Source organism: Desmodus rotundus, chromosome 5 (assembly GCF_022682495.2).
Source record: "Desmodus rotundus isolate HL8 chromosome 5, HLdesRot8A.1, whole genome shotgun sequence".
NCBI lineage: Eukaryota > Metazoa > Chordata > Mammalia > Chiroptera > Phyllostomidae > Desmodus > Desmodus rotundus.
The window spans coordinates 125,485,064-125,502,021 of NC_071391.1; the positions used below are offsets into that span (position 1 = coordinate 125,485,064).

Consider the following 16,958-nt stretch of genomic DNA (forward strand, 5'->3'; position numbering starts at 1 on the left):
TGATTAAAGTCAGACACCCTCAGCATCTTAGAGGATTGTCACTGTCCTCTGGTCCAAGCCCCCACCTGACTTAGGTTCACAGCCAGCCAGCATTTTTAGGGCCAGTTCTGGGGCTGGCAAGAAGTGCTTTTGCATCTGTTGGTCCATGTTTGGGAATCCTCACACCCTTTTTTTAGAAAGACCTTATTTTCCTGTTTTTCCAAACTCAGAGCCTGTGGCTCAGGGAGGTGAAGCAGGTAGCTCAAGGTCATGAGAACTGAGTAGGTCAGCAGTGGAACCAGGGTGTCGTCTTCCAGCTCTGACACCAGCTCTGTCTGTCCCAGGCCAGGAGGTGTCCCTCTGCACCACTCTCAAGGGGAGGCTCGGCCAGGCTTTGCCTGAGTTCCTCTGCTGTCCCCTGAAGAAGCTTCACCTGAAATGTTTGTTAGGGTCAAGCTGAAACCTGCCTCTATGTCACCTTCTCTCATGGGTCCCAGATGTCCTAAAACTAACTCCAGGGAAAAAGAGGGAATTTAAATCTCTACCCTTGGCCATACAGGACCTTCAGACATGGGAAGTTGACCCAGATGACCCTTGACCACCCCTGTCCCGGCCCCAGAACTGGTGCGTACATACATGTGGCTGCCCCTCTGGCCCTCCCTTCCCACTGCCCTCCTTGACTCTGGGCGTGGGTGAAGGAAAGATAGTCATGCAAGATACAGCCGGGTGAGCCTAGCAGGCAGGCCCCAAGTGAGAAGGATGAATGGGGACTCCCGCCCTAACCCAAAGAGCCAGAAATGTCCAGCAACACTGAGGACACTGAGGTCATACTGGGGGTTCCCTCTCGCCTCCAACCTCCCACATCCCAGCTTGCCCAGGGCCAGGAAGGGGAGACACTGACCCACCAGCAGTAATTGCATGGATGACAGCTTTCTGAGCCTCTTCTCACTAGCCCCCTAGGTCCCTCAACAGCTTGATGAAGGAGGTGGATAGGGCAAGCTTCATCTTAGTTTACAGATGTGGAAACTGAGGCTCATAGAGCTCATATGGCTTCCCAAGACCACACAGTTAATGAGGGACAGAGTGAGGCTCGACCACAGGACCTCTGGATCCCAAGCACAGTGAACTTTCCCTCTCTGCTGTGCCCCCTCTTCCTCTGTCGGCTCTGCGAAGATTGGTCTGGGTGCAGCCGCAAAGGTGCAGATGGGAATAAGCCAGTGGCGTCACAGGACAGTGAGAAAGTGACTGATGATCGCCCGATTGATTGGTTGATGGAGCCATTGAGCCCTCATCTTCCCGAGTACCCTTCGGGCTCCTCTTGGATCACTCTCCTGAAATAACAAACCATGGGGGAACAGGCCAGCCTAGCTCAGTGCACCCTGTCTGCCACCCCAACCTCCACCTCCAGGGAACCCTTCGAATAAGAGACCAAATCTGCACTTGCAGTTCCCACCCAGGGTGAGGTTGAAACACTTATGGTTTCTATTTAAAGCCATACCTCATTCATCATTTCAGCACCACCGAACAATTAAACCTGCTTCAATCGAGTACTGACAACTAATTTAAACTGGGCCTCTCAATCTACCTGTCATTGGCTATTGAAAACCCTATCCTGGCCTGGGAGGCCCTTGGGACTGTTTGTCCTACCAACACAAAGCCCCGCCTGCTGCGTCCGGGATCCAGCTCTATGCAAGCATCCCTGTGCCGCCTAGCCCATTCACCCTCGTGTCAGTCCATGTTGCGGCTGTCTCTGCCAGGTGAGGACTGGCTTCTGGGGGAGTTCAGGGATGCCAGGTGGAGGGAGCAGGGGGAAGCTGCAAAGGCAAATGCCCACTTAAGAGGTCATATGGACTTCTGTCAGAGATGGAGGTGTAGGTAGACACACTGTGCCTCCTCACACAACTAAAACAAGGACAACAACAAATTTAAAAACAAAAAACAACCAGAACTGCCAGAAAATGGAACTGTATGGAAGTCCAACAACCAAGGAGTTAAAGAAGAAACATTCATCCAGACTGGTAGGAGGGGCAGAGATGGGCAGCTGGGCGGAGAGGACTTAAGGCAAGGTGGTGGCTGTAGGACCAGGGCAGGCAAAGCTGCAGCTGGCAAGCAAGGTGGCGGCGGGTGGACTCGGCAAGGCAGTGGGTTGCGGGCTGGGTGGTCCTGCATTTGCCTTTAGATAAACCGGGAGGAACAACTGGGGAGCAAGACAGACCTGGCAACCCAGGATTCCAGCAGGGAAATAAAGCCTCAAGCCTCTGACTGAAAACACCTGTGGGGGTTGAGGAAACAGTGGGAAAAACTCCCAGCCTCACACAAGAGGTTGCTGGAGAGACCCACAGGGTCTTAGAACATACACAACCCCCCCACCCAGGAATCAGCACCAGAAGGGCCCAATTTGATTGTATGTAGCAGGGGAAGTGACTGAAAACCTGCAAAGACTGGAGCAAGCAGCGCAGTTCCCTCTCGTATCCCTCCCCCACATACAGTGTCACAACACATCGAAGTGGATAGCCCTGCCCTGATGAATACCTAAGGATCCACCCCTTACTACATGACTGGCACATGGAGACAAAAAAATAATGACCCAAATGAACAAACAGATAAAAGCTCCAGAAAAAATACAACTAAATGACGAAGAAATAGCCAACCTATCAGATGCACAGTTCAAAACACTGGTAATCAGGATGCTCACAAAAATGGTTGAATATGGTTGCAAATTAGATGAAGAAATGAAGGCTATGCTAAGTGAAATAAAGGAAAATGTACAAGGAACCAACAGTGACGGGAAGGAAACCAGGACTCAAATCAACAGTGTGGACCAGAATAAAGAAAGAAACATTCAACCAAACAGAATGAAGAAACAAGAATTCAAAAAAATGAGGAGAGGCTTAGGAACCTCTGGGACAACTTGAAATGTTCAAACATATGAATCATAGGGCTTCCAGAAGGAGAAGAGGAAGAGCAAGAAATTGAAAACTTATTTGAACAAATAATGAAGGAGAACTTCCCCAATCTGGCAAAGGAAATAGACTTCCAGGAAGTCCAGGAAGCTCAGAGAGTCCCAAAGAAGTTGAACTCAAGGAGGAACATACCAAGGCACATCATCATTAAGTTACCCAAGATTAAAGACAAGGAGAGAATCTTAAAAGCAGCAAGAGAAAAGGACACAGTTACCTACAAAGGAGTTCCCTTAAGACTGTCAGCTGATTTCTCCAAAGAAACCTTGCACGGAAGAAGGGGCTAGAAAGAAGTATTTGAAGTCATGAAAGGCAAGGACTTACATCTAAGATTACTCTATCCAGCAAAGCTTTCATTTGGAGTGGAAAGGCAGATAAAGTGCTTCCCAGATAAGGTCAAGTTAAAGGAGTTCATCCTCCCCAAGCCCTTATTATATGAAATGTTAAGGGGACTTATCTAAGAAAAATAAGATAAAAATATGAACAGTAAAATGATAACAAACTCACAGTTATTAACAACCACACCTAAAACAAAAACAAACTAGGCAAACAACTAGAACAGGAACAGAACCACAGAAATGGAGATCACATGGAGGGTTATCAGCGAGGGTGTGGGAGGGGGAGGGGGGGAAGGTACAGAGAATAAGTAGCATAAATGGTAGGTAGAAAATAGACAGGAGGAGGTTAAAAATAGTACAGAAAATGTAGAAGCCAAAGAACTTATATGTACAACCCATAGACATGAACTAAAGGGGGAGAATGTGGGTGGGAGGGGGTGTGCAAGGCAGAGGGGAATAAAGGGGGGAGAATGGGACAACTGTAATAGCATAATCAATAAAATATATTTTAAAAAAGAAGAAAAAAAGAGATCATATGAATCCAAGTTCACATGCTTGGGGAGGTTTCTTGGCTTTCTTCAGGCCCTAAGCAAATGTGGACACCTGGGGATTATTAAGAGCATCCGAACTTGGACTTGAATTCTGACTTTGCAATCAACTACCCAGTCCTGTAATCTTGGCCAATCTCTTGGGCTTTCTCAGCCTCACTTTCCTCAGCAATATAGTGGGAATAACAAAAATGTCTCCCCAAACCATCTCCCTGTGTTGTTAAGATATCCCTCAAATCTGGCCATTCCTATAAAAGCACTTGGAAAACAAGAAGACTTAAGGCATGGAAGTTACAAATGGATCAAGCTTGAACTCCTCCTTGGTCTGGGGCGGTGGAGGCAGCACAGCGGATTCCAACTCATGGTCATAGCATGAGTACACATGGCTCTCTAGGGCTGCAGAACACACAACATACGGGTCAACAAATGTAGATGGTATCCTCTCCAGGCTGAAGACTTGGTCCATACTGGTGTAGGCAGGGAGGTCTTCCTGGAAGCAGTGGGCTTTAGCTGAGCTTTGAAGGCTGGGCAAGACCCAAATAAGCCAAGAGGGGGAGGGAACCAGATTAGACAGAGCCACTCAGAGCTGGCAAAGAGCTCCCACGGCCCTTTCCCATTTGATCCTCATACCCCCCCCCCAACTTTATAGGATGAGGAGGCTGAGAGTTTAAATGACTTGCCACTGAAATATTAAGGCAGCCAAGTACTAACATGGAGTTCCTGATGCCCACTGCCTGGTCTCACTCTGCCCCCTTCAAAGAGCAGAGAATACCAGAGGTGGGCATGGGGAAACTGAGGAAAACAGGAAGGCGGGATGACTCCCCACAAGGCTATTCCCTCTCGGATTCCTAGTGCATATTCTTCTCAAAAGAAGAAAAAGCACAAAAGAGGCAGTTTGGAGGCTGAGAAATTGTGGGGTAAATTGGGGAAGTGGGGGTTGTGCCAGGGGCTGAGGAGCATGGGGTAGCGGCAGCCACCCAATCCTGTCACTGGGGGAGCCTGAGCTGCCCTGACATCAGGAAAGGGTCTTGTGCAGTCTCTGAGCTCTGGAGTGTGGGAGGAAACAATAGCCTCTTCTCTGGGGCCTTGGGGATGAGGAGGAGTGAGATCATGTCTGGGGAGAGTGGGGCAGGGACACAGGATGTGAGTGTGCTCCCAGGAGGCACAGTAAGGCCAAGGAGCAGGGCCTTGAAAGCAGCTGCCTCCTTTTCGAAGTTCCCTAAGGCTCCGCCCCAGTATCCTCCCTTGTCTGGGTTCCTGGGCCTTACAGTCAGGAGTATCTGACTATCTGGGATGCTTCAAAGGTCCCGCAGACCCAGCTAGACTACAATCCCCTGGAGGGCAGGTCCACAATGTCAAACTGTGGTTAAGAGCTTAGGGCCTGGAGTAGGGCAGGCTGGAGGTGACCTCCAGCCCTGCCATGAGCTGTGTGATTTTTAAGCCTGTCCTTTAACCTCCTTGAGATTCTCCTGTGTAATGAAGGTAAAAAATAGGACCTATCTCATGAGGTCATCATGAAAATGAATGAGTTAATCAGAATAAGTGCTTACCGAAAATATCTTCGTTTGCTGTGTCCCCAGGGCAGCTAGTACCCATCTCAGTATATGGCAGGGGTTAGACTATTAGTTGATTGCAAGCTCAGGACAGCAGCTACAGCAGCAGGGACTGGGATAGGACAGGAGGGTAGGTCTCCCTGACATGGAAAGGTCACTTCAAATGAATGTCAGAGTCTTTCTGGGGAATTTCCTTCCTGTGAGGCTCCATGTCAGTCCGCCCTGAGGGTCTCATGGCCCCATCTCCTGGGGAAATTGGAGCCCCCAGACTCTCTCTGGGGTCTTCCTTGGGAGTCTGGGCTCTGCCTCATGGTTGAGGTAGAATAGGGGGCCCAGGAGCAAAGCCATCTTCCTCTGGCTGAAGCTTAGCAACACTGGGATGGGTTCTGCTTCCTTGGGGTCATGAGGGGAGGAGAAAGCACCCCTAATTCAAGGCCCTGCAGAGCCTATGTGAGGATTATAAGGCATCATACATCAGTCTCTAGAACAGTTCTTTTGAACCTTTCTGTGAAGGACCAATTTAAAAATATCCAATCAGGACTTCCGGCCAAGATGGAGGTGTAGGTAGATATACTTTGCCTCTCTGCACAACCAAAATAAGGACAACAACGAATTTAAAAATAAAAAACAACCAGATTTGACAGAAAGTTGAACTGTATGGGAGTCTGACAACCAAGGAGTTAAAGAAGAAACATTCTCCCAGACTGGTAGGAGGGGTGGAGATGGGCAGCCAAGGTGGAGAGGACGTGCAGCAAGGCAGCGGCTGGAGGACTGGGCAGGCAAGACAGTGATTGGTGTTCCCACATTTGCATGCAGATAAACCAGGAAGAACAACTGGGGAGTGAGACAGACCGCACAACCCAGGGTTCCAGCATGGGAAAAGAAAGCTGCAAAACCTCTGGCTGTAAAAACCAATGGGGGTTGCAGTGGTGAGAGAGACTCCCAGCCTCACAGGAGAGCTTCTTCGAGAGACCCACAGGGTCCTAGAACATACACAAGCCCATCCACCCAGGAATCAACACCAGAAGGGCCCAATTTGCTTGTGGGTAGCAGGGGAAGTGACTGAAAGCCAGCTGAGAGCCGAGTAAGTGGCATTGTTCCTTTTCAGACCCCTCCCCCACATATAGCACCACAACGCAGTGACATGGATTGCCCTGCCCTGGTGAACACCTAAGAATCCGCCCCTTACTACGTAACAGGCTCACCGAGACAAAGAAATATGGCCCAAATGAAAGAACAAATCAAATCAAACCAAAAATAGAACTAAGCCATGAAGAGATAGCCAACCTATCAGATGCACAGTTCAAAACACTGGTAATCAGGATGCTCACAGAAATGGTTGAGTATGGTCACAAAATAGAGGAAGAAATGAAGGCTATGCAAAGCTAAACAAAGAAAAATATGCAGGGAACCAACAGTGACAGGAAGGAAACGGGGACTCAAATCAACAGTGTGGACCAGAAGGAAGAAAGAAACATTCAACCAAACAGAATGAAGAAACAAGAATTCAAAAAAATGAGGAGAGACTTAGGAACCTCTGGGACAACTTGAAATGTTCAAACATCTGAATCATAGGGGTACCAGAAGGAGAAGAGGAATAGCAAGAAATTGAAAACTTATTTGAACAAATAATGAAGGAGAACTTCCCCAATCTGGCAAAGGAAATAGACTTCCAGGAAGTCCAGAAAGCTCAGAGAGTCCCAAAAAAGTTGGACCCAAACAAGCATACACCAAGGCACATCATCATTAAGTTACCCAAGATTAAAGGCAATAAGAGAATCTTAACAGCAGCAAGATGAAAGGAGATAGTTACCTACAAAGGAGTGCCCATAAGACTATCAGCTGATTTCTCCAAAGAAATCCTGTAGGCAAAAACGGGCTAGAAAGAAGTATTTGAAGTCATGAAAGGCAAGGACTTACATCCAAGATTACTCCATCCGACAAAGCTATCCTTTCAAATGGAAGGGCAGATAAAGTGCTTCCCAGATAAGGTCAAGTTAAAGGAGTTCATCCTCCCCAAGCCCTTATTATATGAAATGTTAAGGGGATTTATCTAAGAAAAAGAAGAAGATCAAAACTATGAACAGTAAAATGACAACAGACACACAACTATCAACAACTGAACCTAAAAACAAAAACAAAAATGAAAACAAACTAAGCAAACAACTAGAACAGGAACAGATTCACAGAAATGGAGATCACATGGAGGGTTATCAGATGGAAGTGGGAGTGGGGAGAATGGAAGAAAAGGTACAGGAAATAAAAAGCATAATTGGTAGGTACAAAATAGACAGGGGGGCTAAAAATAGTATAGGAAATGGAAAAGTCAAAGAACTTACATGTCTGACCCATGGACATGAATGAAGGTGAGGGGAATGCTGGTGGGAGGGGGAGTGCAGGGCAGAGGGGAATAAAGGGTGGGAAATGGGATAACTGTAATAACATAATCAATAAAATATACTTAAAAAATAAAAATATCCGATCAGGTCCCAGCCAGGTGGTTGAGTTGATTGGAGTGTCGTCCCATACACCAAAAGGTAGTAAGTTCGATCCCCAGGCAGGGCACATACCTGGGTTGCCGGTTCTATCCTTGGTCAGGGTGTGTATTGGAGGCAACTGGTCAATGTTTCTCTCTCTCTCCATTTCTTTCTTCTAAAACCAATAGAAAACATACCTTTGGGTGAGGATTTAAATATATACATACATATATATATGTGTGTGTGTATATATGTACATATGCTATATCCAATCAGTCACTGACCAATGCTTTTGTAAAATACAACAAAAATGAATTACTAGAAAAAATAATCATACATTTAGATACTGTAGCAATATCAAATGGCTCTAAAAATTTGTGTTTATTCACAATTTCTAGGTTTATCTCATCAGCAGCCGGTGACAAATGATTTGTCCGTTGTTTACAGCCACACTGCACTTGGAGCAGACAGACAGTGAAGGCTGATTTCCCTCTTCTTCCTCCTGCAGTCTCACCGCCTTGGCTGACCGGGAAGAGGGCTCCTGATAACCCCTCGCCACGTGTTTAGAGCTCCCAGGTCTTCCCTGGTCACCCATGGCCATCATACGTCAGTTTTTCTGTGACAGTCCTCATTATACATAGTTTCTCATGGCAATGTGTTCTGGCTTTTTAATGACTGCCATACAATAGATAAGTTCCTGAAGGGATGAACTGAAGTTCTGTATTCAATGCAAAGGAGAATGAGAACTGCCTGCTGAGGCAGCAATCACCTCCCCGGGGTGGGGGGCTGGGCGCAGTAAGGACTGGAAACAATGTCCATCTGTCAGGAAATAAGAGCAAAGGGACTTGAACAACAGCAGTTACTTTTTCTTGAACATCCAACCCTGCGTTCCATGAGCAAGATCTCTCTTTTCCAACAGTTCTGCAAGATAGATATTATTTTGTTGGGTTTTAAATGAGACGTTGCCACACTGAGTTCCTAGAAGGAACTATGCAGGTGCTACACAGCCCCTGCCCCAGCGCTCGTCCCAAATGGCTTCAGAGTGTCCTGGGGAGCTTTTTAAAAATGCAGATGCTCCAGTGCCACATCTGCTGCAGAGGCCTGGGTGGTCCCAGGGGTCCCCAGGTGGTCCTCATGATCAGCTTTCTTGGGCACCTCCATTCTCACAGCTGCAAAGGCCTGGAGTCAGCAGGTTATGGGGAACCCAAGACAGCCAACATGATCCACCCGTAAAAATGGAGACTTTTTTCTGCCCTGGCTGGTAGCTCAGTTGGTTAGAGCACCATCTCAAAACACCAAGGTTGCAGGTTCCATCCCCAGTCAGGGCTCGTACAGGAACCAACCAATGAGTGCATAAAGAAGGGGAACAACAAATCGACATTTCTCTCTCCTTTCCAGTCTCCCTAAAATCAATTTTTAAAAATGAAGACTTTTTAATAACATAGGAACATACTTATGTTAAGGGAAAGGCAGGTAATAAAATTGTATATATAGTTTTACCTCAACTGTGTGACAAAAAAAAATATTGGAAGGAAAAAACAAAGTGTTAACGTCAATGATCTCCATATAAAGTGATTATATGCGATTTCATGTTCCTCTCTGTACTTTTCTACGTAGAGCACGTATCACCTTCACAAATCGAAAAGCAATAATTACGCACTGTTTTTTAAAAAGAAAGCCTCCCATCCTCAACCAGCGTGAGTCACCCTGGACATCCTGGGGTGAGGCAGAAACTGCTGGGGTTTTGTTTTCTTCTCTCTGAGGGCAGGAAGTAACTATTTCCCACTGGGTTTCCTGCTGGAGTAGGAGGCTGAGAAAAGTTCTGGCTGAAGACTCAAGGCAGGTATCAAAACACAGCAGTGCAAGGCCCTTTGTGAGTGGCTCTTGCTTGTCTCTGTGCCTCCCGCTCTGGGCGTCATTTCCAGAAAGTAACCTCATTGCTCAACCTGCTGTCCACCTGGAAGCTCTTCCCTATCCCCGCTTCACTTGACTAATATCATCAGGCATCATCCTAGGTGTCCTTGCTCTTTGAGGAGCTTCCCTGACCCCCACTACTGAGTGGGACCCCAGTGAGTACCCAGAACACCGTCTCCCCCTGTTAACAGAGGTGCCACACCTGGCTGTGTTCATGGCGCACTCCCGTGCTTCCCCACCTGCCTTGAAGCACCGTGAAGGTTGGCACTCTACGTCCCCAACCCAGCAGAGACTGGGGTACTCAATTAATGTCTAGTGAATGAATGAAGGAACGCTGCCTCGAGGCCCAGGTGGCTGGTGTCACTTAGGCTGCTCCCAGTACCTGCCTCTCCCAGAGCGCCTTGAGGGAAAGTGGCCCCAAAGAGTCCTTTCTGCATGCATGGTTATGGCTGCTGCTGTGTGGTCTGAGAAACCACCTTGTTCGCCTGCTCCAGCAGATGAGAGCAGGGGTTGGGGCCCAGCTGCGGGGAGGGAGGCTAGCCTCTTCTGATGGATTCTGCCCAATATGATGCTCTCTGTGGGATGGTGGCTGGCTGGCCAATCAGATAGCTTCTTGAGAAGAAAGTCAATGCCACAGAAGTGTCATCCTGAAGGCCACTGAGTTCTATTCAGGTTCCCCCGCCCAGTCTGGAAGCCCCCTTCCACCTTCCCATGCCCCAGAACCGAAGGTGTCTCCACATGTCTCTTCCACACACACTCAAAAGCCTGCGTCACAGGAAAAGATGGCCAGTTACTCTCTCCCTCTCTGGCTGCTCACTGGCCGCTCTGTGACCATTCCTCTGGGTGGCCCCTCCTTCTAAAGTCGGGCGGGGTTGGGGAGTTGCTCCCTGTGCCTGGCTCCTGGCCCAGCTGGCCACATTCAGGGAATGGCCTGCATGCCCAAACCCTGAGGGGCACACTTGCAATCAGTTGATGAGTTCAGAGCCCTGCCGTCCTACCTCCCTGGCCTCCCCCTGCCTGGGTCATAAGGGATGAGGAAAATGTGACTGCCTTCCCTCACACAGAGTATCTCTTGACAGAGAGAGGGGAGGCATTTGGCACCCAGGCCCAGTTGGGTGGATGGAGTGAGCTGCACCAGGAGACTGGGCAAAAATAGCAATTTGTTGCTGATGCTGCAAGAAATGTGCTAGGATCAGGGGTCCCGAGAAGGCAGCAGGGCAGAAGCCTTCAGGGACCAGGAGGGATTGGCCCACACTTGTCGGCCAACAGTGTCCTTCCCCGGCCAGCCCTAAGTGCCTTGGGACTTGTGCTAAGTTGGCCTTGCTCCCACCCCACCCACCTTGCCCTCCCTTTCAACAGTTTCGCCTCGCTTCCCCTCCTCCTCTTCAGGGAAGCGGTGCCCTTGTGCTTCTGGAAAACACATGTTCCAGTCTCTGAAGGATAACTCAGATTTAAAATATTCTCATCCCACATCAGACCACGTGTCACTGTGCTGTAACTATACCGAAGCCTCCTGCCCGGAAGGACACCCACACCCACATTGAGGAATGAGGTGGCTTGAGGAGAGGGTGAGGAAGGGGCATAGGTTGAAGAGCCTCACCTAGAAAACCGCACTCCGCCGAAGAAACGCATCCCTTCGACCAGTCCAGTCAGGGATGCAGCAGAGTGGGGCTCCACTCAGAGGTGATCAGCTTCTCCACCAACACAGGAAGGGCTTGCCCAGGGCCAGAAGGTGGGGAGGGAGCCTGGTGGTCAGCACAGCATAAGGCACACCCCTCTGCTCCCGCCCCCTGCAGAAAATGAGCTGCCTCATCAGAGTAGAGGTGGAAAGAGCCCTGAGCTGAGAATCCAAGTCGCTCTCAGTTCTAGCCCCAGCCCCGCCTCTGAGGAGTCCTGCGACCTTGAGGAAGTCACCCACAGGCCCTCAGTTTTCCTACTGGTAAAATGGGAAAATCTTACCTACATCTCAGGGCTGTTGTGGCCCCATTGAGATAAAAAACTGGAAAGATACAGGGAAGTCAGACGTAGGACACTGTGAGAGAACAGGGTGTCAAAAGCTAGGTCTGGCTGTGTGGCCTTGGGAAAGTTGCTGCCCCTCTCTGTGCCCTGAGAGGGCTGATCAGCCAATTGCAAATGCAGCTGGGCCTCTCTCATCGCCATCTTCATTTAAGAAGAACGAGGCTGTTATCTTTTGTCTCCTTAAGGCATCCTTTCTGAGGAGATGCTGCCAACAGTTTCTGCATTGTTCCTCATGACGGCTCGGAGCCGCTGCCAAGGGCCCTGCTTGAGAACCTGCTTGGCCTTTCTGAGAACCTGGTGGGTGCGGGGAGCCCAGGGCAGGAGGAGGGAGGTGGGTCCTGAGAGTGGGCTGTTGCTTTGGACGCTCTCTGGCTCTCTAGTGGATTTTCCTGCTCTAGACTCTCTGGTCCCTGACAGCCATCTCTCCCCCACCCTAGGGACACATAAGCTGTCCTAGCTGGTCCCTCTGGCTGGGCTGAACTTGGGTCCTGAACCAAACTCCTATGCTCTGAGGCTCCCCAGTGGGTGCCAGGAGAAGACAATGCTTTCTTGGAAAGCTGCCTCCTTGCCCACTGCCAGGGTCAGATGGCATTTTCTCTGAGGCAAGGGTCTGGCCATGATTCACAACCATCTGGCAACTCGAAACTGATGTTCTGAGTGTGTGGTTTTCTTCCTCTCTCTCCCTCCGGTCTCTGGTTTTGATTTCTTCTCCCTGCCGACACCAACACAGTTACTGTGAAAGGAGCAGCATACAGTGTCAGATGACCCCCCACTGCTGTCCAGTCGCCTATGTGGCTGAGAGAGGCCTCTGAGCGCATCCTCCCCACCCGTGGCTCTAGGCCTGGCCACACTGCACCCATCAGAACAGCCACCCTGTCAGCTAGGGCCTCGGGCCCTGCCACCCTTCTCTCTAGGCCCTGTCCTCCTCACCTGCAGGTGAGGGGTTGGACTAGAGGAGAGAGGGCAGCCAGCTCAGACTGAGGGGGTGACCCTGATGCCCAGTGAGCTGCACAGCGCTGGAGGGTGTGGTTACCTTGCTTCCTGGGGTTGGTTTTGGGGTGGGGAAGTGATCCCCTGAAAAGAACTGAGGCCTCCATGTCCTTTGCGTCCCCCTCTCTCAGGCCTTCCTCCCTATCCCAGCACACAGGCCTTACTTAGAAGGTACTCTGTATCTTTTAAGGGACCCCATCTCTCTAGATCTTTGACACCTTGTCCTCTGATTTCTGTCTCTGGATCCCACTTCCCCTGTGTCTTTGACTGTCCCCATCTCTGCTTTCTCTCCCATTCTGTGTCTCTGACCCTGTTGGCGCATCTCTCTGTCCCATCCTGCCTCTCTCTGACCATTTCTCTGACTCCCCTTTCTCTCCATGGCCCTCCTCTCTGCACTCGCCACCATGGGCTGTGTACCCCACTTTGCAGGCATCTCACGAAAAAATAAAAGAGGGAAAGAAAAGGAACCATTTGGTTTTCATTAGGGTAATGAAACCCTGGTGGCCTTGCAATGAGGCTGCAGGGCCTGCCCACCTCCTCACTGCAGCCTCCAGGCTTGGCCCCCAGCCAGGTCCTGCCTGCTTCCAGAAACACACCAAGCATGGGGACAGAGCAGGACCCCACAGGGGCCAGGGCATGCTTCCAAGTGGAATTAGGTGTTTATTATGGACTGAATGTTTGTGTTCCCCGCAAATTCATATATTAATACCCCAACTCCTAGTGCAACAGTATTTGGAGGTGGGGCCTTTGGGAGGTAATTCGATCTAGATGATGTCATGAGGGTGGGGCCCTGCGGTGGGATTAGTGTCCTTACACCAAGAGACCTGAGCTTTTTCCTTCTGCCAAGTGACGACACAGCAAGGAGGCAGCTGTCCAGCAGGTCAGGAAGAGAGCCTGACCTGCAGAAGGCTGACCTCACTCTGTGCTCTATGCCCTCACCCAGAGCTTCTGCAGCCGCTGGTTTCTGCCATAGGACCTCCCACGAGAATGTGAAGGAGGCCTCTGGCCCCAGGGCTGGGAACCTCACTGGCTGGACTTCACTTGGCTCAGAGGTCCCAGGACTGGTCCCTGGAAGGCCTAGGACACTGACCCACTGTGCTTCTTGGGTGAAAGAGGAGGGGAAACTGGCACTAGGGACAGTGCAGGGCTACCTTCCCCCATTCTCCCAGTCATAGTCTTGAATCCTATGAGCATCAGTGTGCCTGTGTGTGACCCCTGGGAACCACATCTTTGCTGGTAGCAGGCCCCTCCCGCCACTCTTGCTTCAGAAGGCACAGTTACACTGAGCATACACAACTCACCAGTGAAATGATAAGGCACCTTTATTTTTGCCTTTATTCAGTATTTTTTCTGTTCACTTTTAGATCAATCAGACTGGTAAAACACTGTTTTAATTAAGGTACTTAGAATATCCAGTCCCACACAATAGCCCATGAACTTAATTAAAAATTACAGCCCCTTCCCTTCCCTAGCTACCTGCCAGGACGGGGTGGTGAGACCAGATTTCTGCCCCAGCTTTGCCTGCCTACAGCCACTGCCCCCACATTCTTCCAGCCACGCCAGTAAAGCCAAGCTCCTGCTCAGTGTTTCTTTGCCTTCCCGGAAAAGTCTATTCCCAGGTAATTCCCTCCAGACTGTGGGGCATCAGGCTCTCAGTGCTTCCATGTCAAAGCGCTGTGGTACTCTAACATTGTGCAGTTTTGCTCACATGGCAAACAATGTTTCAGAAGGGTCAGAGACACCCTTCCCATGGAGATCACTGTGGCAGCAGAGGCCATGAAAGTGTGCTGGAGTTGGGAGCCAGGATCCCCGGCCCAGGTTCTTTCTGACACTGCCACTAACTGGCTCCCCACCCTGGGCCTGAACTTCCACAACTGTGAAATGGGGGTGACCTGGGTAACCTCAAAGTTCCTCCTCACCCTGGACCCTCTGAGTCTTCAGAAGCTGCTCCAAGCTGAGCCCAGCTGGGCCTAGGTGCAGCTCACCTCCAGGCTCTGCTTCCTGGGGACTCAGCCAAGCCCTGGGCTTCCTGCCTGGTGAGACCCAGGCACAAGGGGCCTTCACAGAGTCTTTGCGTGGTTTTCCTGGGGAGCAGGGGTGGGGAGCCTCGCAGAGCTAACACAAGGCATCGTCTGTGTTCAGGCTGAGGGAGGCGTGGACAGAGTGGCCCCTGGGGACTCTACCTTGCCTCTGGATTTTTCCATGGCCTTTTTCAGAGCCCTTCATTGGATCACCAAATAATCCCGGGCAGGAGAGGCCATGAGGACAATTGACTCCACTTCGCATTTGAGGAAGCAGAGGAGCTGAGGTGCTGTGAGGTGGTGATACCGGAGGACAGTCTATCAGAGCAGTCGAGAGCGTCTGCTACTCTGCCACTTAACCTAAGACTCAAACTCTTCGCTTACAAAAGTAAACTCTTAATGGCTCTGGTAGTCTGCCCATGCTCCATGGTGAGAGAGGCTCAGGGACACCTTTGGGCACGAGATGGGACCCAGGGCCCAAGTTAATGCAAAGGCGTAGCCAGCCCTAAGAGATCCATGATGGACCAGGTGGTATTCTAGAATTTTCTGTACTTCATCTTCTATCATCTTTATAGCAGCCCTGTCAGTCAAGGATCTTTGGCTCATTTTGGAGAGGGAGAACGGAAGGCTGAGAGTCTACACACAGCCAGAAGCCAAACTTAGGTTCCACCACCTTGTACTGCCCCCTCGGATATGGGTTTGGCTCAAGTTCTGTCTCTGTAATCCCCTTCATCCAGACAGCTGTCCTGCGGGGGTTGGGCAGGCTGGGACCCCAGGTGCTGATGCAACCAAGAAAGCCAGGGCAGGGCATCTCTGAGTCTGAGAAACTTATTTGAAATCCCTTTCCTCAGACCAAAAGGAGTTTTTACAGAGAAATATTACAGAGATTAAAGAGTTACACACTTTTTAAAAACCTAGGGAAACTAGAAGAAGAGAGATGTAAACATTCATCAAATCTCTGGAGGGAGAATGTCTTTTATTAAACATGGAAATCACCAATGAAATCACAAAGGAAGGATTAGCAGGTATGACTACAGAAAAACATAGATTTTCTGCATTGAAAAATGTCTGGAGAGGACAAGTGGGGAGAAATACCAACAGCGCAGAAGGGAGCGGAAAGATGGTCTGTTTTTATTTATTTATACTCTGCCTCCTTTCTTAAAAGTTTTGAGGAGGGAATATTACATAAAAGCTCATACACACTGATAGTTTAAAAGCAAAAAGGCTTCTATATAAATAGCCAGCGGGCATTCTATGTAAGAAAGAAATGACTGACATAAAACAAATTATAACTGGTAAATGGATTTTCAGAAAAATGTCCAACCCAACTAATCACCAAAGAAATGCAAAGTTAAACAGGAAAAAACAATGTTTCGAATGACACGCAGTGCTCATGTAGGTATCATAGCAATTACACCTTGCAATTCTTAGGGAAGATAACATGGCAAGAAGGTACCAAGAGCAAGGAAAATATTGGTTCCCTTCGACAGAGTAATCTTACCACTGGGGATTTATGCCAAAGATTCTAAAAGGTGAAAAGAGTTAGGTGCACAAAGATGCTCATTGCAGCATTAAAAAAAAACCAAACAAATAGCTGAAAACTGAAAATGGCCTAAGTGTCCAAAAACAAAGAAATGGTAAACTCAAGTTTGCCCTAGCCACTCAACAAAATACATTGCAGCTAAGAAGTTCACAAAGACCTATGGCAAATACAAATGCAAAATGGCAAGAACAAAACGTTAAGTTTAGGAAGCAGGACATATAATTAGTGTTATATAATGTATATGGTATGAATCCAGCCTTGTAAACAATGCACCCGCACAACAGTGTGCCCCCAACCTGTGCAGGGCCTGGGCCAGGGCTACAGATAGAGACCACACACCAAATGCCTAAATATTAAATACTTTAAAAGTATTATTTATTGAATAGGTATTAAATTGATTTAAAAATCATCATTCAAATTAACATAAACTAAATATAATGACATTCAATACTTGAAATTATTTATTACATATTAAATTGTTAATTAATTCAAGCAAACATTGTAAAATAAAATGTCAAAGGTCCTCCTACCTTGTGATAAGTTAAGCTGTGTATTGTAATCCCTAGAGTGACCATGAAGAAGATAACAAGTACAGTTAAAAATGAACTGAGGAATT

At 48.8% G+C, this 16,958-nt stretch overlaps 1 long non-coding RNA gene across 1 annotated transcript in view; it reads right to left on the minus strand.

Moving 5' to 3' along the window:
- LOC128781061 (uncharacterized) overlaps positions 1–16,958 on the minus strand; it is a 40,765-nt gene that overhangs the window by 7,338 nt on the left and 16,469 nt on the right. The window contains exon 2 of the long non-coding RNA XR_008426946.1: positions 7,949–8,030. This is a non-coding gene — a long non-coding RNA (uncharacterized lncRNA). The remainder of the gene's footprint in view (positions 1–7,948; positions 8,031–16,958) is intronic.